Source organism: Athene noctua, chromosome 15 (genome assembly GCF_965140245.1).
Source record: "Athene noctua chromosome 15, bAthNoc1.hap1.1, whole genome shotgun sequence".
NCBI lineage: Eukaryota > Metazoa > Chordata > Aves > Strigiformes > Strigidae > Athene > Athene noctua.
The window spans coordinates 6,176,866-6,198,353 of record NC_134051.1 but is presented as its reverse complement, the minus strand read 5'-3'; the positions used below and the strand labels follow the sequence as shown (position 1 = coordinate 6,198,353).

Genomic DNA, 21,488 nt, shown 5'->3' with positions numbered 1-21,488 from the left:
CATCAACTCCTCCAGGGCCCCAGGATGTATTAGTTAAGATTGCGGGATAACATGTCTCGGCTCCACTGAAGGGGTCCTTTGAATGACATGTTGGATATACTGTTGCACATCTGGCCGCTGTATTATTGAATTGCTCTACGGTTGCATTTTCCAGACCGCGGGAATGTGTTGGTCCGGGGCGGGGGGGGGAGGGATGAAGGGGACGACATGTGGGAAAATTAGAGGGATGCATCCTGCGGGGTGGGGTGGGTTTGGATGGAGCCGCGCGGTGGAGGCGGGGAGGGAAGGGGGGGAGCAAGGCAATGCTTTCACACAAAATGCCGTGTTGCCATTTGAAATCCACTCCAGAGCTTCCTGCTCTAATTAAATTTGTCACCATCGTTACTATAATGCCTGCCATTCCTCCGGTGCTTTTTTGTTCTCAGGGATCCCAAAACATGACAGAGGAAAGGGCAGAATCTCCAGGTTGTCTGTGTTTCCTCTGTGGGAGTTTTTTTCTGACTAAAACCAGGAAAACGCAGTTGTAGGAGCTGCTTTGGGGCAGGAGTGCAACCACTTCTGGTTTGGGGACACTGGAGCAAGGGACACTGAGGCCGGGGGATCTGGGCAGCTTTTGCACTCACATATACGGCTGTCTCCTGGGACCACTAAATTGCAGGAGCTTGGGCGAGCATGCTGGGAAGGCCTGTTGAAGCAAAGAGCCCTTCCTGGGCTCTCCTTTGGCTCATCCTGCTCTCGGACCCTCACGGGAGCCCAACATCCCCACAGTCACTGCTGCACCTCCGCTTTTGGCACGGTGTACGGCCGGCCAGCCACCGCCAGCCTGCCGCGAGGTGCCCATACGGCTGCTCCACGCCGCACCGGGGCAAGAGGAATTCACTAATTACTCGCGGCTCTTAATATGGCCCCTGAACGCTGCCAGAGTGGCGTGAAGGGCTCAGAGCAGGAGACACAACCTGCTCCATCGTGTCTTCTGTGTCAGCTTGCAATGAACTGAATGCAAAAAGGCTGTCTGAGCTGCGAACAGCGGAGCCCTTGGAAATTTAAAGGTGCAGAGCACAGAAAACAAAAGGCGAGGTGATCGTGCTGCTGAATATTCATCCCGACGTCTGATCCTGTCAGGGGCAAAGCCCGCACAGCTCCCATGAAAACTGATGGGAGGGAACCTTGGTCTGAACCTCATCTTGGGCTTCAGCCCAAATCTGAGGGGGGAGGGCAAATTAGTCCTTAATGCACATATATTTTAGACTAAAACCTGATAAGGGAACTCTCCTATGTTAATTTACCTGAGTTATTTACTATACTGATTGCTGAAGGTACTCTGATTAGCGCATGAAATATTTCTATACCTTCAGTCTGATTAACCCATATCTGCAAAATAAATATTTGTCTCATTATAGTTATGCGATCGTGCAATCAAAGACCCTATCATAATGGGAAAGGGAGAGAGTATCCGTGTGGAAAAGGCAGGGAATGGCGACACAGAGCAAGTGGGTTTGAGAGCTGGGAGATGAAAAGAAGGGGCATAGCTGGAGGGGGGAGGCTTAGTGGCCACAGCCTCCGCCGGAGTGGTTGAAATGCCGGGGAGAGCACGATTCTCCTCCTGTTTCACTGGTGCTAATTGGGACTAACTCCGTTTGACTCAGCAGCGTTGTGCCAGTCCCAGCGAGAGGAGGGTCAGACCTTGGGAATCACAGGGGTGAGTCCCAGCAGGCTCCCAGCCTCCAGCTTTTTTGAAACAGAAGCAGGGAGTTCCCGGCAGCGCGGTGCGTGTGCCAGTCTCCCAGACGAGCTCTTAAAATAGCCCAGCGCACCAGGCTGTGGCACCGGGGGAGAGCGCAGAGGATGAAGTGTTCAGTCTTTCTGGCCCAGATCCGGGGAGAGGAGGGGTTGGCAGCTCCCTGCCCAAGGCAGAGAGGGCTTAACGTGCGGTCTGGGGAGGAGAGCACCCGGCACCCCGCAACCGGGTGGCCGGGAGCAGAGGAGCTGGCAACCAGCGATGCCGGCGATGCCGGCGCTGTCATACGTGCTGGACATCCTCCCTCAGCGAGGGGAGCTGTAAGTCATCTGGAGGAGAGGATCCCCCCTCTGCTGTTACAGGGCTGTTTTGCATATGCTCCGTTAGGAAAAGAGAGGAGTTTTATTGTGGCTGTACAGAAGAGCTAAGTCAAGAGGTTGCTTTATGGCTCGCAGATCCCGGCGTAGAGAGGAAAGCGTCCCAGATGCAGCATATAGTAAGCCTGGCAGCGTTGTGTAGCACTGCTGCATCGCAGAGTGGCTGCGAGCACTGCTCTGCAAAAGAGCTGAAGTCATTTTTCTTCTAAGGGCAGGGGGTAGTGGGGAGGAAATATGAAGGCAGCCCTGTTGCTAAGGAAATCTGCTCTTTGTATGGTTGTACATTTAGGTAATGCTAATGAAAGGCCATATAGTAGCGAGGTGCAGATGTCAGCACTGTGCACTCCTGGATATTTGATTAGCATTTCTTTGACTTTGCCTTCTCTAACAGAAATACCTGACTACATGGATATTAGGAAAATAAAATCCCCCTTCTCCTCTGCCAACAGCCCAACAGCACGCATTACGCAGAGAAAGGAAAAGCCTTACCAAAATAAGACACTCCATAATGAATGTGTGCTTTTTTCCCCCCCCCCACACACACCCTGGAGAGGATGAGACCAAACATGTGATGAGAACAGAAATAGTCACATCACTTAATGCATTGCTGGACGGTACCCAGCCAGCACAGTGATGAACCTGGCGTAAGACCTGATCGCAGCAAACCAGCATAGCATCCTATTTAATGGCTGGTGGCCCACAGATGTTTTAGACCTCGAGACTACATCTTTCAGAGGTTTCCCTTTCAACTCAAGCATCAGCCGGCTGCTTTTCGAAGCAAAGGCTGCAGATGCTCTGTCCAAGGGACCCAGCGCATCCGCAGATTAGCTGGTACGTGTGTACGTGCGTGGCGTCCGAGCCTGGATCCGGTGATCTGGCTTATGAAGCAGGAGAGGACCTGTGCTGCTGCTACAGGGCACCGTGTCCTGCTCTCGAGCATCACTGGAAGAATGAGTCAGCCGTTTTCTTTCGCATGGGGGTCGAGTGGATGCCCCTGTCTGAGTGTCACTAATAAAAGCACCCAGAAATGTAACTGCTCTGTGCTTGCATGTCGTGCTTGCGACTGTCTTAAAGACCAGCTGCTCTGCGTGAGACTTCCAGAGAGCGAGAGTGCTTGAATGAAGCCCTTATATCTCTTTTTCTTTTGCTTGCTTTTTTTTTTTTTTTTTTTTGTCACACAGTGCAACATGGGCTCTGTTCCTCCTCGCCTTTTGCTCTTGCTCCCTGGGGCAGCCTGCTGTGTCTCAGAGGCACGAGGACTGAGTCCTCCCGGGAGCCCTCCAGCTCCTGCGAGGAATGGCCCCTCGGGGGCTAAATCCAGCAGCAGGGCCCCGAGGTGGCAGAGACGTCCCTGCAGCAATGCCAAGCATCTCTCCTCGATGACAGCAGTGCCTGGGATGGAGGTTTAAATGCTTTTTGGTGTGGCGGCCGGGGACACCTCCCTCCCTCCCGCCCTGCCAGCACCTGCCCCTCCCTCTCGCCGTTGTGCAACATCCCAAGGGCAATTACAGCAGTGCTTACGTGGAGGAGTGATATTGGGAAAGTATTTAGTCATTTTTAACTGTTCTGCTGGTGGCTCCCCTCCCTTAAGGTGGTTCCTATTTCTTCTCCCTCTCTGAGCAATGTCGGGGCAACTATTTTCAGTAGCCCCTGGCCCGGTGACCCTTCTTGGGGCATCTTTGGGTACTGAGTGCTCCTCTTGGCGAGGGGGAGCCCGTGTTCCTGTGGAAAAGCCACATTCCCATTGGATCGCTCTTTTCGTTTCCTTTCCCCATCCCTCCCGTGCTTACTACAGGGATTTTAAATCTTCCACACCTTGACAGTGATGTGTGGAGAGGGTGGTTTTAAAAGCAAAATAAGAGGCAGGAGGATGTGGAGCTTTGCCTGCTCTCAGAGGCTTCTGGACGCTTCTCCATCTCCATCCCCTGAGTGATTTTCCCTGGGCCTAGTGTAAACAAGGCAATCCGTTACGGCAGTTTGAGCGTTACTCCACAAACACGCCGTCAGCCCCTGCCCCCACTGCAGGCTCTCTCTGCTCCTTCTCTTCCTGTCGCCGTGCCGCGCGGCGAGCGTTGGTGTGGCGCGGGGGTTATCGGGCACTTGTCCGCACGCGGGAGCGACCTCCGAGCATGGGTGGGTGAGGAAAGCTCCAGTGGGAACTGGAGTCAAGTCTCAACAGCCCCATCACTGCACTGCAGGGCTCACCCTGGTTTGGAGGGGCGATTGCAAAATTGAGGCGTGTTCAGGGAAGTTTAGGAACACCAATGCGCTCCCAAGGAGGGACATGGAAGAGTCTGGGTATTGTTTTCCCTAGAAAGATGGTGAAAAGAGGAGGCTGTGGTAAAAGAAGATAAGCTCACATGCATACAAGAACAACACTAAAAAATACATGATTAAGGTTACAAAGTCAGGCACTGAGCGCATAAGAAATCCCAGTATTAAAGACACCTGAGCGGCTTATGTCCGGCAGAGTGGTGTGCATTCATTAGGGCACAGTCTTAATGCTATGGCCACAAGCTATTTCTTCCACAGGGGCTCTGCCTGAGGAAGTGTGTGGGATGGATGGAGCTCAGTTAAAAGCCTCTCAGGGTCCAGTGTGTGGCTGTTCCCCCACTATTTGATCTGCAACCCCAGTGCCTTGTTCACTGTGCAGCACACAAATCCTGCTTGGAGGATGAAATTCTTCCTCCTGGACTATCCTAAAACACTAAGATTCCTCTCACCTCTTGCTTTCCCTTCCTTCCCACTGTTCCTTCCACCTCCGTGCTGCTCAGTGGTTGGCAGTGGGGAGTAGCAGAAACACACCCCCCCATCCCCCCCAGCAATAACCCTTTTGGACCCCAGAGCAGGAGGGAATACACTCTGCAGCTCCAGGAGGGCTGATGCAAGTGCAGCCCACATGCTTCACGCTGCCAGCATTTGATTTTTCCATCTGTTTTTTGTTTTGATTCAGTTAAAGGCAGAGAGGAGAGGTGGATTTTGGTGTGAACCTCCTGTCTGCCTGCATGCAGTGTGTGGGACAAAGACAGCTTAGTGTGGAAAGCCCCAGAAGCACCCAGGAGTGGGCTGGGGGACTTAGCAGACATCGTTTCTTCTGAAGCTGCGGGAGAAGCGTAGATTTAGGAGAAGCAGCCTTGCAGCATGCTGTATGTATTCACCATCTGAGAGCCGAGCCAGCCAGGGCCTGGAGGGGACAGATGGAGGAATTAAGGACATCTCAGCTGGGCAGTAGGACCAAGGGATGCTTGCAGGGGAGCTGGCTCCCATACCTGAACCACTTTGGAGACAGGGCTGGGAGTTATCACAGCTTTTCTTTGCAAGAGAGCCCTCCACCGGAATAATGTGTTGTGGACATAAAAGGAGATCTGGAGAGGGAATATTTTCACCCTGGAATCTGCTAAGGAACTTGCATTTAGCTGCTAGCAATCTGTTTCAAACTGGGTTTCTGTCCCAGGAAAGAGAAAGCAGACCAATCTCGCTGCCCTGACCAACTGTAAATTCTTTCCTGGCTTTGCTGGGGAAAAACAATGTGCTCTCAGTGAAAACCTCCCAGAAATCCAGGACATGGCTACTTTATATGTCAGCCACTTTGGAGAGAGCAGCTAAGGAAACCAGTCAAGTAGATCCCTGGACTTTTTATTTACCGGCAAATCAGCAGAGTGTCTAGTGAAGGACGGGGACGCTGCCTCCCTCCCTGAGCCGGGCAGGTCACAGTGACACGCGTGACTGCGGGAGAGAGGCCGAGAAACCGTTCCTGAGAGAAGAGATTTGAGAGGGATATGTGTAGCAGAGCACAAAACGCAAAAGCCATGTTGAAACTTTGAATTTAGATGCCTGCAGCAGCAAACTGAGAAGCTTTCCACGGACCGATAGATTTCCTGCCTCACAGCATTTGCTTAAAAAGTATTCATAAATATACCCGCCACTACTAACCATCCTTTTCTGCTGGGAATTGCCATTAGCAGCTAAATTCAGCGTTTTACATATAAAAAGCACTGAGACTTAATTCTGTGTGATGCTTTCTTTAAAGTCCTTGTAGAAGGGACAACTCCAAGCTGGATTTTGACTAAGAGTTTACAGCGAGGTGTTGGGAAGCGGGGACTGTAACAATGTTCAACGTACAATCGCAGCGCCCGAGAGGTCCACGTGGTGTGGTCAAGATGAGATGGCACAAAGGATGCTGTGTGATCCCCAAAGATGGACCCGTCACACCTCTGAGCTGCTGCAAGTGGAAGCAGCTTCCGTCAAGTGTACACAAACAGCCCTCACTGGAAGGCCAGAAATGGGCAGGTTTTCCTGGGTGCAGCAAGAAGCACATCCCTGACGCTCATTATCCCATCACACTGCAAACCCCAGCTGCAGCACGGTGGGCTGCACAAGGTGTTCAGCCTTTTGAACGGGGAGGGAAATTTCTGCTCTCGGCTGCTTTCTCAGAAGTACCTGGACTTGCCCAGTTGAGGTTGTATCTGTGCTGGAAGGAGCCTGGAACGAAGGTCCCTGTGGAGTTGCTGGTTTGGAAGTGAGATGTAGGTAGCTTCATGCTCCGGTCTGCAGAGGAGTTGGCAAACATAGGGAATTAGGGTGGGATTTCAGTGGAAGCAGATTATCCCATTTCTCTCTTCTCTGAGCACATTTTTTCCTCCGAAGTGGCACATGACAGGCAGGGCAGCAGCCAGGCAGCTGGTGGTGCAGCTCCCGTGTGTGATGGAGGGGACTGAGCCCAGAGCTCCTGAGGGTTCCCTGCCTTCCCGTTGTGACTGGAGGAGGAGTGGGGATGGCAGGAGTGGGCTGGAGGGGAAGCAGACAGTGGGCATGGAGCTGCGGTGCTGAACAGGCTGCACAAAGCGCTGTCAGAACAGCAGGGGCTCACGCTGGCAACGGCTGCAAATGGAGATGGAAAGGGCTGGAGAGGAAAGGACGCGACACAGCTGGTCCCCTTCGGCTTTGATCTCTAAAGCAGAGGGGTGTTGGCCACAGAGCAGGAGGGGGGAAGAAGGGGGATGACTCATAAAAATATTGGTGTTTCCATGAAGATGCAGTTACCTGAGGACAGGAAGGAGGACGGAACTTCCCTGCAAACGTGGGGGAAGCTGGAAGAAAAAGTCCCATTTGTATAGAAATTGCCAGCCCACTTAGGAACACAAAGCTGTTTGCTTTGGAGCCAGCGGGTTGGTTATTTGCAGTGAGTTGCTGGTTGTGTGTAGAGCAGAAGGTGGTTTGTGTGCTTGTTGCTTCAGGGCAAAAAAAAAAAAAAGATAAAAAAAAAAAGAAGGGAAGAGCTCATTTTCTTGGAGGCCTGTGTAGTAGAGACGTCTTTGGAAGAGGAAAGAGAGATCTTGCTGCTGGATGAGGGAGCGGGTCAAGGGGGATAGTCCAACCCTGGGAGGCTGAGAAGAAGTCAAGCACACCCCAGGATCTTCATTCAGATGCTCTGGCCACAGAAGGGCTGAGGTTTCACCTTCCTGACTGCCGTGGGGTTTGTGCTAGGGAGAGTGTTGTGGTTTACTCACAGGCACATAGATTTGCTCTGTGTACTCGTCCCTTCCCCTCACAAGCTGAGAGAGGTGCCCTGTCTGGCCCAGGAGGACACGAGAAGGACGGGTGGACACGGCTGTTGCCTGCTCTGTACCAAAGCGAGCGCAAACTTTCTCTCACTCCTCCCTCCACGAGCCCTTGGGGGATTCCGGCTCACAGAAGCCTTATATGCAGGGTAGGACCAGCTCTAATTTTTATCCTGGAGGCAAAAATCACTGGAAATAATGCTTCATCACTCTGAAGGTCCTGACACCACCCTTAACCACCACATCACGAACCTCCTGTCGCAATTGTGATCTGCGTATGTGTCGAATCTTGCCTCACAGATAAAAGCTGCTCCACAGGCACCTTTTGTACTAAAATACGGAGCCTTTAAAATGTGAAAGAAACAACAAAATGTAGGACGCCACACAAAGCTGACCCACTGGGGACTGGGGGGAAAAAAAAACGCAGGAAGGAGGGCTTGACACACAAAAATTGTTTTGTTAACAAAGCATCATTGTTCCACTCTGAATCGGTTTGACTGGAGTGGTAGAAACACCCCATCTGGAGACAGATGGAGAGTTTTCTGGCTAAAGAGACGGCGGGAGGAGGGACGGCTGACAACCCAGCAGATAGCATTGTCTGCTGCTACCTTGGCAATGGAGAGGAGAAAGGGCGGGTGGCAGATTAGGCGTCCCCTTTGCAACCCGCCCGTCTCGCCGGCTCCTTCTGCGCCCTGGGCCCTGCGCCCGGAGGGAGGTGTGCACCCAGGTTGGCAGCTCACACCCCGAGCTAATCCTCCCTCTCTCCTTGCAGGGCTGGTTGGGTGATCGTGGGGACTGGCGAGATGTCTGGGGAAGCTATGAGCAGGCACGTCCCCCCTCCAAGGTGCTCTCGGTGCATGCCGTGCCGGCAGAGCCCAGCGCAGTGAGGTGCTACTGTACCGCTTGTGTGCTGTGCCAGGGCTTTGTGTGATGGGGTTTTAGCAGCACTAGGGGACCAAAGTGGAAACAGCTTCCCCAAGTGAGCACAGAAGGCTTGTTCCTGCTCTTGCATCAGTTTTGCCACAAACTTCCAGGAGAGCAGGATTTGGGCTGCCAGGAGGATGCAGAGTGGGAACCAGCATGGTCAGAGCTTCAGAGGGTAAAGCTGGTGACAGCAGCAAAAGTTAATGCAACACCAAAACACCCCGGGGATGGGACATGCGTGGGGGTGCTCAGGTGACCCGACAGGTCTGCATGACCCCTGAGGACCAGCGCTTTGGATTGCCCTGGCCACCTTGCTGAGGTTGGGAATGAGTGAGGGAAAATCTATGCTTGAACGCCTGGGGCCTCTTAGCTACGGCACGCACTAAACGTGAGATGGTTTATGGCAGCAGGCTCTGCTGGCACAGTGTCTGCTCTGCTTGCGGAGAGCTCACCAACAGCCCCTGCTCCCTCTGCTGCCTTCCATGCCTGATGGGAAACTCTGGGATGGGTTTTGCTCCTGCCAGAGCTTTGAGGGATCATATCCTGCCCACCCTATCTGAATTCCTGATTACTTGCTAATTGCTTGACACACTCTAGTTGCAATGCAAGAGACAGGCTCACGTCATCCTCTGTGGTTTGCCAGGGGAGAGTGTGAACCTCTTTTTGACTTGCCTTGAAATAGATGAAAAAGAATAGAGCTCGATATGATTAATGTGAAAACTTCAGCTTGGTTTCCTGCCTTGGCATCTGGGCCTTGGTTGTCTTGGCATCACCGTGCCTCGTTTTTTGAGGATTGGGCACATGTGGGGGCATCTGAGAGCTGATGGTGCGAGCTGCAGTGGTCTGAGCGCTCCTTTGCAAGGTCTGTCCATAATCCCCAGCCACTGGAGACATTGTGGGTTTCTGCAGCAGTCATGGAAGGATTCAGGTGGTTGCCTTGAGGCACTGCTGAGATAATACCTCAAGGGCTCCTATTCAAACCCACTGGGGCCTTTATATTTGCATGGTGGAAATCTATTCAGATGCACCATGGCTTTTCACTGAGCCAGATGAGCAGGCCAGCTCTCCCCACTCGGCTGCGGGCAGGCGGTCGCCCATGCAGAGGGGATCAGGGGACTGGCACGGCTTAGATACAGCCCTGAAAAAAAAAAAAAGAAAATCATAAAGTAAAAGGTGGTTTTGTTTTTTAAGCCTCAAGGCTGCAGATACAGCAGCACAGCAGTGGAAAGGGGTGTGCTGCTGATGCTCTGGTGTCCGCAGACCCATCCAGTGTGCCCATGAGCTTGTGAGGTGGATGCAATGTTGGCTTCCCTGCCTGGCTCACCAGGTTTTCCTCCTGCATCACCTGCTCTGGGCTGGATCCTGTCTGGTCCGAGCAGTGCTGAGCTGGCCCAGAGGGACGTGGTGTGGGGAGGAGCGTGAGGGTGACAGAAGGTCTGTGTCACATCGTGCTGTTCAGTGCACAAGGTCCCAAAGTTTTTGTACCTGTCATGGCACTGGGGGTGACTTTGGGGTGAAAGGAGGAGAAGTGAAGGGGGCTGCTGAATGCGACTGAACACACAGGATGGAGTAAAACAGGTCAGATCTATTCACCTGAGCTCTTCTGCAAGGTGCTGTGGTTGCCCCAGAGGGAAGGACCTGGACTTTGGAGAAGCGGGACGTTTGGACAGCTGGCCCCTGCTTTTGCAGCCATTTGCCAGCCCTGGGCTGCTGCGACCGCCATCCCCACAGCCTGCCCTGAAAAAGCAGCATTTTGCCATCTCTGATTTCAGGCCTGCTGCAGTCAGGGACTGCACCAGATGCACCACGCTGGCAGCAGAGAGGAGGTGAGACAGGGCGGGCAGGTTTGCTTCGTGCTAACTGCTGTCACGGCACAGCACCTTTGACGTGGCTTTCGATGCCAGGACGCCAGCCAGGGCGCAGACCCCTCCGCCGGGCGCTGGCTGCTCTGGAAGGAGGAGACAGGGCCCAGATTGCTGGTGATGCACGAAAGCATCCACGAGTGAGGACTCTGATACGTGCACAGCAGCAGGTCAGGGTGCTGTTTGCTTTGCCCTCCCTCTTGGAAAGCAAAAGTATTTCCCTGGGGACCCACATGCCATCCACCCCACCTCCTGCACTGTTCCATCCCCACCGTCCCCATCCTGGCTATCCTGGCATCTTGCTGCGTGGCACTGGGCACGTGGTGTGAAATCTTTCACCTTGCTTTCCCCCGTGCAGAAAGGGGAGAAAAATCAAAGCGTGAGCTCTCCCAGGGAGCAGTGGGGATGAATTCACCTTGCTGAGAGGCGAGGAAATCACTGGGTAAGAGATGCTGTAATAAACGCAGAGTGGATTCATCTGCAGTGACTTCGCTGCCGCTAACCACTGGTGTAAAAGCACCCGGGGAGGTCGGGTGCTTTCAGGTGGCGTTGCGCAGAGGCAGCACTGCCTGCGCAGGCAGCAGCAGCCGGGTCGCTCCTCTCTCTGCCTCCCAAACGCCTCCCGCGCCGGGCTCTGTGAATCAGCATTTCTGCAGTCGAAATGAGACAGCGGGGAAAGACGGGAGGCTGTCGGGGCGCGGAGAGCCTGGCGGGGAGGAGGATGGGGGGACCTCGTTAAAAAGGGGCAGCCTGTGTGTTGGGGGTGGTCTCATGCCGCGGATCTGCAATCTGCTCCCTCTAGGTTTTTGCTCATTACCGCCGTACACCCCTCGTGTGCGGCGGCGAGGTAAACAAGCGCTGTGAGCAATGCCTCCCCTCCTCGCTTGTCCCCTCCCCGCCGTCGGCGACGGGGGAATGTGACAAGCTGGCACTGGGAGAAGGCATGAAACTGATGTGATCCGCTGCGGCTCCTGAGCCGAGAACCTGAGGAGATCCAGTTACAGCAACGGGGTTAGAACAAAAGAGATTTGCCTCCGGGATCAATTCCTCTCCATTTTCCGGGCTGTGCACGTGCGTGTGCGTGAACGCGCCTAACAGCCTCTGTCTCCGGCGGTTAGTGCTGCCAGCTCTGCAGTACGAGCAGGCCCTTCTCCAAAGGGCTCCGACGCTCCGAAATGCTGCTTTTTCCCAAAACAGGGAGAGCAGGGTGATCCCCTGGGACAGGCCTAGAAATAGCAAGACCAGGCCAAGCTTTGCAATGCTTGAAAACCAGGAGCAAAGCCAGGCGATTGGCGGTCACCGGAGCTCCAGCCTTTGCTTTGCCGAGGTCTGACCTGATGCGGGGCTGAGCTCCGGGTCTGGTGCCGAGAGCTCCCCATGGATTGCTCCCTGCTCCCCAGGCATTTTGAGGTGACACCTCCTCCCCTCCATCACAAGGCTGGCCAGTGAGCAAAAACTTAACCCCTAAAAAGCCTTTTCTGCCATGTAATGGCTGTGCCAACACCACATTAACCGAGATGCCTTTAACCCGCAGCTGTGATGGGGCTGGGAGCACATCGAGCATTTCCCAATGGGCTGCAGGACCGGCTCGAGGAATTAACAGGGTCCCACACCCTGGGATGCTCGTTTTGAGAGGTATTGGTCTTATTTGGGGTTGGTTTTTTTGGCATATTGGCTTCTCCCAAATGCCACTGGGGATGAGCGGTGGAGAGCACAGATGTGCATCCCGAGCATACCACAACGAGGTTCCTGATTTAAGGACTGTGATTAACCTCTTTCCGACAGTTGCTAACCAGGTGCAGAACTGCAACGGGAAGAGGAGAAAGCTCAGTGAAAACAGCCAGTTTTCCTCTGTCACCTGTAAATGCACACGGGTGCCATTTTCTGTCTGGAAATCAGGCAGGGTTTAGGATTTATAAAGGGCACAGGGACATGCTGTTTGTGTCAGCACTGCCCTGTAGCTCCTCTCCAGAGCCCATCTCCTCCTTTCCAGCTTGGGATCCTGCAAACAAGGCATCAGTGCAGCATGAATCCAGCTTAAGGCATGCTGGTGTCGGGGATGATGGCCTGTGGAGTGTGCCCTGACTCAGGGCTGTGCATGCACGGGGTGCTGATGAGAAACAAGGCAGAAAATCACCCTGGTTTTCCTGCCCTTCATCTCATGAGTCTGAGCTGGAAGAGCACCATCCCTTGTGCAAAAAAGCTGTGGCCTCTCCCAGGCATTCCTGTGTAGGATACATGCGTGAGCCATGACCTGCATGTGTGGCTGTGTACGTGGGTTTGCCCTGTCCAAGTTTCCGCGGGACCTTGCTCTTTGGAAAGCTGGGTACTGGGAGGAGAAAAGTATTTTTCCATGGTTAGGCATGAAAAGGGGGAACCACTGTGGCCTGTGCTTTGCAGTTGAGGATTAAAACAGGAGCTGCCAAAATTGCTCATTTTCAGGAGATCTGGCATCGGTAGGACTCAGGGCCCCTCTGCTCAGGACTGTCACTGGCCTCCCAGGTCTGGTTTTCGTGTGTGACACTCACAAGTTCTGTACCTCACCACAAATACCGCTCTGGCATCGCGGGCAGTTTTAGATCGACTTCGAAGTTGCCCACTGGCCAGCCAAGCGCTGCGGAGTCTGTGCGCGCATGTGCACCTTGGTTTTTGGAGGGCCAGACTCTCTCTTGTTCCATCCACCAGCTGGGTGGTTTTAGGACACCCCCCCCCTTCATACCTCCCCCCCTTTCCACCTCCCCATCTCTTAACCGCAGCCAAATCCCTGTATTTTCCCTCAAAGAGGAGGCTGCAGGCTGTATTTCACGCTGGGGTGTCCCCAGGCAGAGAGCAGCGATCATTTTGCTCCAAACACTTTGCAGAGTCAAGAGCTGTCATGTCCCTTGAGGGAACGGCAGGGAGAGAGTGGGACGGGGGACCAGGAAAGAGGGGGAACCCCCAAAGCTGGTGAGTAGAAGATGGGCTTGGGAAATGTGAAGAGACAGAAAAATTTATTAAAAACAATTAATAGCTGCTACAACCAAGGATTTAAACTGAAACCAAAGCCTTAGGGAGGGAGGAAATGAAGTGGCTTACGATTGTTATTTTATTGCGTTATTTTTTTTTTAAAATATGATATGCTAAATGCAAATAAGCATTCTTACCAAGCAGGAGAGGGAGGGGATGGAAGACATGCCGGGAAAAGTGAGTGGGATCTAGGTTTTGCATCGTTCGCTGAATTACTGGCAGGTCTTTTGTAACATCTGTTAAAAATAAAACAAACATTCATTTCCATTTCTCGCTGCCTGAGATGGCTTCTGCAAAAAAATTTCAACCTGTCCAGGAATTTGTCTTGAAAGTTGCCCTCCCTCTCCTCACGCCTCCTCTTCTCCAGGGGAGATTTCCTTCCTGGACTTCCCAGGGGCTCCATTAGCCCCACATTAAAGCCTTTTTACTTTGCTCTAAAACTCTCCATCGAAGTAAAAGGAATTCTAATAAACCACTGGGAAGACTCTGCTATTCACTCTTTCCATGGAAACATGGCGCTGCCTCAGAGCAGAGCTCCTCTCGACGGAGCCTGGGTCACGGCAGGAGGAGACCAAGGAGGGATGGAGAGATGGTTTCCATTATAAGAGACCTTTTGAGAGAAATAATCGCTGCTCTCCCACCAAGGAAAGCCTTCGAGACGACGGGGGCCTCGGCACACCACGGGAGCAGGGCTGGCCTCAGAGAGGGTGACGGCATGAAGTGGTGATGTGCTGGGCGCTGAGAAACTCATTAAAACATCTGATTAACGGAAATGAAGGCACCCGGGACCGATTCCTCCTCTCTCGATGGGAGGGATGAGTCTGGGAGGGTGGATGGACCTGGCGCTGTGGGTGGAGGCTACGTGGGGAGCTTGGGGCTGGGGACGTGGGGTGCGGCGAGGGTCGTGAGAGGACATTGGTGTCTTCTTGCTCAAGGCTGTGCTGCACCAGCCAAACATCACACCAGGCAATTACATTTTTTGAGGCCAAAAAAAGCCTCTTTGCTCTCAGAAGGGGTTTCTGGTTGCTCCCTGGGTCCCAGGCGGGAGCCGGTCTGAGGAGGTCAGTGTGATGGCCCCCCTACCTAAAGTCACTGTGATATAATTAATTTTGAGCCTCCTTGCAGGCACAATTGTCCCGAGCATTGCTGCTCCAACACCGTGCTGCAAGATGAAGGATTTTTTTTTTTTTTTAAGCATGAGGAAGCTCGTTAGAAATAGCCCGAAGGGCAAAGTTATGAAATGAAAATCCATCGGATCCGCTCGGAGCCGGTGTGCAGAGCTTGATGAGAGTTGGGGCAGGGCTGCCTGCTCCCTGCCTGCGAGGACCCGTGAGCGTGCGGTGTGTGGCACCAGGTGAGAGGTGTCACCCGGGCCAGGGGACGAGAGCAATCCATTGGGATCATCTAGAGTGGGGCTGGGGGAAACTCAGCCAGCAAGAGGAATAAGAGGAAGAGGAATGAGGAAGAGCCAGCTCAGAGCATCAACAGGGAGGTCCTGGGGACCCCGAGCCAGCGGAGCCCAGGCGCAAGGGGAAGCTGGTGGGGAAAAGCTCTTTTTTCTCAGTACTGAGGAGGATGCCTTATCTTTGTAGGTCGCAGTGGCGAGACACTGAGGGAGCCGGAGCGCCTTTGTTTTAGCAGCTCCAGAAATGACATTGCATTGAGTCATTATTTTTTAGCCCCCCCTGGGGCAGGAGCTGGGGGGGCTTATTTCCAGGGAAGCCTCCAACTTTGATCGGCAAGGTGAGCCCTGTTCTAGCAGCAGGGAGGATGGGAAGAGGCTTTTCAGTGCTGGTTGTTCTGGGTTTGCAGTAGCTCAGGGCTCCGCAGAGGCAGCTGGTGAACACAAGGGACAAGGGCCCGTATCTGCCCCCATGGCGGGGGGCTGTGTGCCACACACGGGGGTGCTCTGGAGCTGGATTTCATCAAGAGGATGGGAACTTTCCCATCTGCGCAACTGCAGCAGCATCCTCTATGAGCTCGGAGGCTTTAATGAGTAAAGTTAATTGCTGTGGTAGGCGATGGCATCCCACCCAGGCGGTGGTCGGGCTGAGACAGACAAGGCCGTGTCATGCATATGGAGGTGATGTGGGTGCTGGCACCTCAGAAGTGCTGAGAAGTCATGAAATCAGCCTTTGTGAAACCATAAATCACAGTCACAGAACTATAAAGCTGCTGGCAAAATGACAGTGTTTAATAAACAAAGGTTTGGTGGCAGTTTAATTTGCATACGGGGCTTCTGTGGTTTCAACCTTTCTCCTTACCATGGTGAGGTCAAGGTTTAAGGAGAGCGGGCTGAGGTTCTTCTGAAATCACAGGACTCCTGGAGGAGGGGATTTCAAACGTATCAGAGCCTGAAAACAACCCGGATGGACCAGATTGCTGAATTTATGGGATTGTAGTGTAAGATTAACAAATCCTTTAGTCTTCCCTCAGTCGCAGAGGAGAAGCTGGGGGTGATGTCCATTGGGTATGTCCCACCTTGGCTTTACCAGGGCAGCAGTTGCAGCCCGTGGCGCCAAATGGCAGAGGAGCTCTTCCCTGTGAAGAGCAGAGGGTGTCAGTAGTTATGGGGGATAAATCCGAGCCCTCAGAGAGCCGTGAGATCCCGCCTCAGTTTACCACCTGGCATAGAGGCATGTGTGAAGTTGGAGGTAGCCAGGAGCATGCTGTGGTGTATTAGCTATAAACAGCCAGGCTGGGGCTGGGATGAGAATGGGGATGGGGTTGAGGATGGGATGGGGAGAAAGGGGACAGGGGGGATGAGAGCAAGCGGTCTGCTTTGGCAGATGCTGGGTTCCCTTACAAGGTTTGGTCTGTTTTGCAGCTTGATGCCTGCTATCTCGAGTAATTAACAGGGAAAAGAGAGGGCCTGGTTATCCATCCTTCAAGAGCAAGGGGTTGAATTGAAAGGCAGCACCTTGGAAGTGGATCAAATAGCTCTCCAGCCCCCCGCGTACGGCTCGGAAACTTGCTGCCGTGCTGCGTTATCAAGGTGAACAGCTTTAGTTCAATTAAAGAGAGGCTCAGAGCAGACTCATGGGAGGAGGCAGGGCTGGGCATTTGCACCCTTCGGGCAGGAGTCAGCGTGCACGGAGCTGCACAGCAGCGACCCCGGCCAGCCCACACGGGCGTTGCTGGCAGCAGGACCTGGGCATCCTGGTGTGCCAGGGTCACCAAAACCCTTCTTGGCGAGCATCACTATGCTTCCCTTTGCGAGGGGATCAGCTCGCCCTCCTCACCTCTGTGCCAGATTTTATTTACCCCTTGGAAAAAGCAGTGTGTGTGGGAGGATTGCTCTTTGTTACCATCTCCCTTTCCTCCCCCCTCCTAAAATAAACCCCCAAAAGCAATCGCTCCCAGTGATGAGCTACCATCAGCTCACCGTGTGCCTAAATCCCCACAGATGTACGGCTCTGGGAGCCCGTGCGCCTGTATTTTTCCTGCCGGTCTCTGCCTGGGCTGCAGCTGGCTACGGCGCGGAGAAAGCTGCAGGTGTGATTTGTTCATTTGCCTCCACCACCCCCCGCCTCCCGCGCTGCCTCCTCTTGCTTTCCTTCCCTGCTGCTGCGTGAGCCCACCTAGCTCATCCCACCCAGCTCATCGCGGCGGCGAGACCCTCATCCCACCCCATCCCACCCCACGCCAACTCCGGCATCTCCCGGTGCAGCAGGGCTGGGATCACTTGGGGCTGGCGTGTGTGTGTGTGTGTGTGTGTGTGTAGGGAGGGGAAGAGGGGGTTAATCTGATCCTACGAGGCTGGAAGAGGAAAAAAATCAAAACTATAAAGAAGGCATCAGCCTCCTCCTTTTCCCTCTCCCCCGCTCCAGAGGATTAAGCCTACAAAAAAAAAAAAAAAAAAAAAAAAAAATGTCTGCAGCTTTCTGTTGACCCTGCATGATGGCATTTTTGCGCTCTGTGTGCTGCCTCTGCTGATTGCTATTCCTGGCACAAACACACACACACGCGCACACACACACACGCAGCCCCAGCACGGCTCACACGGGCACAGCAAGCCCACTCCAAAAACAAAAAAAAAACCCAACCAAAAAACCAAAAAAAACCCCTCCAAAATCCCCCCTCAACCATCCCCAAAACCAAACCGGTGCCGTTGCCCCTTGGCATCTCTGGCCACCCTGGGCTCTGCAGGGAGAGCCACCAGCACCCGCTGCCGCTCGCCCTCTCCTCCACCCCACTTCTCACCTCAGCTCCAGCGAGCACTTTCTGCCGGAGCCGCCCGCAGCCAGAGCCCTCCACCACTCCTACCGCTGGCATTACATTTTCAGGCTGGATGCTATAGGGCCGTTTCTAATTACCTTATATCCCCTAGTGGTCTATGAATAATGGTTAGTGAAGGAGCTCAGAAGGGCTGCTGAGAAGGGAAGGAAAAAAAAAAAAAAAAGAAAAAAAGGGAGAATTGTGCTATTTCTCACATTTTTTTTTCTAAGGATCTAATCTGGCTACTGTGCTCTGGAAGAGGAGGAGAGAGAGCCAGCAGGAGAGAGAGGAGAGAGCGAGGACCATCGCAGGTATTGTTGCAAGCTACATCTTTGTGCTTTTTTTTTTTTTGCCTTTTTTTTCCATGTCTTTTTTTTTTTTTTTTTTTGCTTGAAGCCGCGGCAGAATTGGAGTGGCGAGGCGGGGGGGGTAGGGGTGTGCGGACGGAGCTTTTTTCCGGATTTATTTTTCTCTTGTGCAACTCGTGTGCCGCTGCAATTGAATGGATGCACGGCGCCGGCACCGCGGAGTTTGGGGGGGGTGGGGGGGTGTACGTACGTGTGTGTGTGTGTGTGTGTGTGTGTGTCCTATCTGCAGCAGCGGCAGAGGAAGGGGGGTTGTTTTGCTCTTCTGGAAGTAATAAAGAAATTTGCAACCGGTCCAAAAATCCTCCTGACTTACCGATTGATGGGTGTCTGAACAAAGATACAGCTGAGACTTGGAATATTTGTGTGTGTAGGGGATGGATTCATTCTGCTTGTCCTGACTCCTACTTTTCCAAAGTTAAAATAATAATGGACGCAGGGCTGTGAAAGCCTCTGCAGAGGGAAATCTTCCAGGGGAGGCTTATTTAATTCAGGAGTTATCGATGTGAATGGTTTTATACTTACAAAAGTTGCGGCGGTGCCGCGGTCGGGCGCCTGGCTATCCTTGCCGTTGTCTGCACGTGAGAACGCTGACTTGATGGATTTTCTTTCTTTTATTCGGTGGCTGGCGGGGCAGGAAAAAAATGGATCTAACAGATAACCCAAGGAATCGCGGGGTTTGCACATCTGGCTGCGCCTTTGGAAAGCCCCTCGGTGGGACTTTCGCCTCCCGCTCCCTTTCTCCCACGGCAAATTTTGCCCCAAAATCCTCCGTTGACATTAATAAACAAACAAACCAGGGAATAACCGAGGAGCCCGGCGCGGGGGCTCGGAGCCTGCTGCCGAGGAGGGGGGGGCGTGTGCTTTTGTTTTAAATAACGAAACAGTGATGATTGAAAACATATGAATAGGATGCAATGCAGAGCGGGTGTGTTACGGGGGGGCTGGGGGGGGAAGAGCTGGAAAACTGCTTATACGACAGAAGCAGAGCTTGAATGAGTGTGGTGAGATGAAAGGCGAGGGGTCCGTCGCTCACCCGGCTGCGGGGCTGCTGTGGGGGGGCGATTCCCAAAGGCAGAGGGATGATCTTGGGGTGGGGAAACTGGCTGGGGAAGAAAAAAAAAACCACCCGGAGTGAAGTATGTGATTATATCCCATCCAACTTTGCCAGCTGCTGTGTTACTGGAGTTAATTGTACTCAAAAATAATAAAATCAGAGGAAAATACGTCTGTGTGTGGAGGGGGGAGATGTGGGGGGAGCAGAAGCGGGTCCCGAAACCCCGTCGGCCCCCCAAAAGCGCTGCTGAGGTGGGCGATGTCGAGGCGGTATCCAAACGTGGCTGGATTGTGTTTATTTGGGCGGAAATAAAGATCGAGCAACTGCCCCGGGGAGGGCTGTAATCCCCCGGGAAACGGCTCCGAAACCACGCCGGTGCTGCCCTTCGCTGCCTGCCCTTCGCTGCCTGCCCTGCCTGGCCTTGCTTTTGTGTTTGTTTGCTTCCAAGGAGGGGGGGAAGAAGGGAGCCGGGGGGGGCGTGAAGGCGGGGAGAAGCCGTGAGGGCGGAGAGCCGATTTAAATTGGACTTAATGGATTCCCAGGGCAGCTCTTTTAGATGAAAGTCAAAATAAGAGCCAAAGTGAATCTCAGCAGACCTGTCTGTTGCATTAGAGATGCAGCCTTCCTCTCCCTCCCTCCCTTTATTCTTTAAAAGAGAGGGGGAAAAAAGTGTTATCCGTACAGAAGACGGCGTGGAGTTTCTCGTTCCTATAATGAGAGCTCTAATTGAAGAACTTGCAGCCTCTTGGGAGAGTCTTTGCTGATCGCTCCTTTTGTTATTCATGCTGTGCTCTGTTTTCTGGGGTTTTTTGGGGGGGCTGGCACAAGTCTGGCTGCACCAGGGTCGGGGTGTGATGCTGTGTCCCCGCTAAGCCAGCTCTGTGGGCTGCTGGCAGGTAAGACCCCCTGATCTCCCCCCTGGGGGGGCTGTGCCGGGCTCCCCCAGGGAGCTTGGGTGTCTGCTGCTGTGCCGTGTTCGAGGAGAAGATGTGTGGCTAAAACCCCCCGGGAGCTGGTGGGGTGAGACGCTGCAGTCTGGCCACGGGTGCCTCTTGTCCTCGCAGGACCCCCAGGGCTGTGGGACGGATCCTGCCGGCGGTGAGGGTGCAAAGCAGGGCTTGTGCCTCCTGCCTGGGCTTGCTCCAATAGTGAGGAGCCCCACATGGCTGCGGGGTGCTGTGCGGTGCCACAATCCCGCTCGGTGCAGAGGGCACAATGCAGTCCCGTTGTCACCTTTCTCCTGGCCCACGGTGGTCCAGGGTGGCTCTCTGCAGCCAGAGTGTCACTTGGAGGGGACCAGCCTAGTGCCAAAGACACACGGATCCTCTGCCTGCCCAGGGTGCGGAGTGGGACACGGCCACCAAGCCGGCAGGGTCTGTGCCAGGCAGGAGAGGTGAGGGTTTTTCCCGTCTCCTGCTTTTTTCATTGCCCAGCAATTTGGGACAGGGACAGGCAGGGGGACTGGCAGTTGGGGTTTCCCCCCACAGGGGTCTTGTCATCCCCACTCTCCCTCCCAGGCCTCCTTGGGTGGCCAGTGTCTCTGTGACCACAGGGAGGTGGTGGCTGTCCGCAAGCCCTGTGTCCCCACAGCGATACTGTGCATGGCAGCAGGCTGATGTGACACAGCTGAAAGCTCCTGGGGGACAGTTCTCTATTGTCCCCATGTCCTTCTCTCAGCCTTGGTCACCTTTTGCAGCTACACGTCAGCTCTGCCTGGACAAAAACAGAGCCATGAGCCTTGGGGATGCTCTCCATGACGTGTGGTGGCTGCAGGGCTGAGTCTGGCTGGGGAAGAAGACGTGTGAGCAGGATGGGGCTCCACCAGCCCATGGGTTTAGCACGGAGGCAAAGCAGTTAACCTGGACGTCTGATCTCCCCGAGAACTGTGTATTGACCCTGACAGCGATGCATCAGGAGCAACAGACTCTCCATCATCGATCTCTCTCCTCCCATCACCAGGTGTCGACACTGACGGTCGTGGAGCTGGCTTTAATTTCAGGCCTCTGACTCCAGAGCATAACGCTTAGCCGTGGTCCCAAGGTGCCACTGGGCTTTGCGAACACCTCCGTGGGCAGGTTGCCGTCCCCATTTTGTGGCAGGGATGGCACTTGCCAGGAGTGGTCGGCTGAGCTGAGGATGGGGCTCGTGGATGACCCAGGAGCCCTGGCTCCCAGGGCCATCGGGCAGGGTGGCCTCCTGAGGTGGCATCACAGCCTTTGGTGAGGGACCTGGAGAGAGGCACCCGGAGCTCCTGTTTTGCCGGTCTGTGCTAAGAAAACCCTCTGGTCTGGTCCCCCTGTGTCGTCAGTGCCGAGCAGCAGAGGATGCACCTGGACTGGGGAGTCCCGGTCCTTCTGCAGCCTTTGCCGGGTCACTTTGT

At 53.9% G+C, this 21,488-nt stretch overlaps 1 protein-coding gene across 3 annotated transcripts in view; it reads left to right on the top strand.

Annotated features, from left to right (window-relative positions):
* The window catches only part of RAI1 (retinoic acid induced 1), a 76,762-nt gene that overhangs the window by 17,759 nt on the left and 37,515 nt on the right, over positions 1-21,488 (top strand). Inside the window, exons 1-2 of one of the 3 annotated variants that reach the window (XM_074919605.1) lie at positions 16,416-16,463; positions 17,917-17,997. The gene's annotated coding sequence lies outside the window, so the exon portion shown is untranslated. Of the gene's footprint in view, positions 1-16,415; positions 16,464-17,294; positions 17,815-17,916; positions 17,998-21,488 lie in introns of those variants that run through there. The other 2 variants (XM_074919604.1, XM_074919603.1) reach the window with 2 other exon arrangements.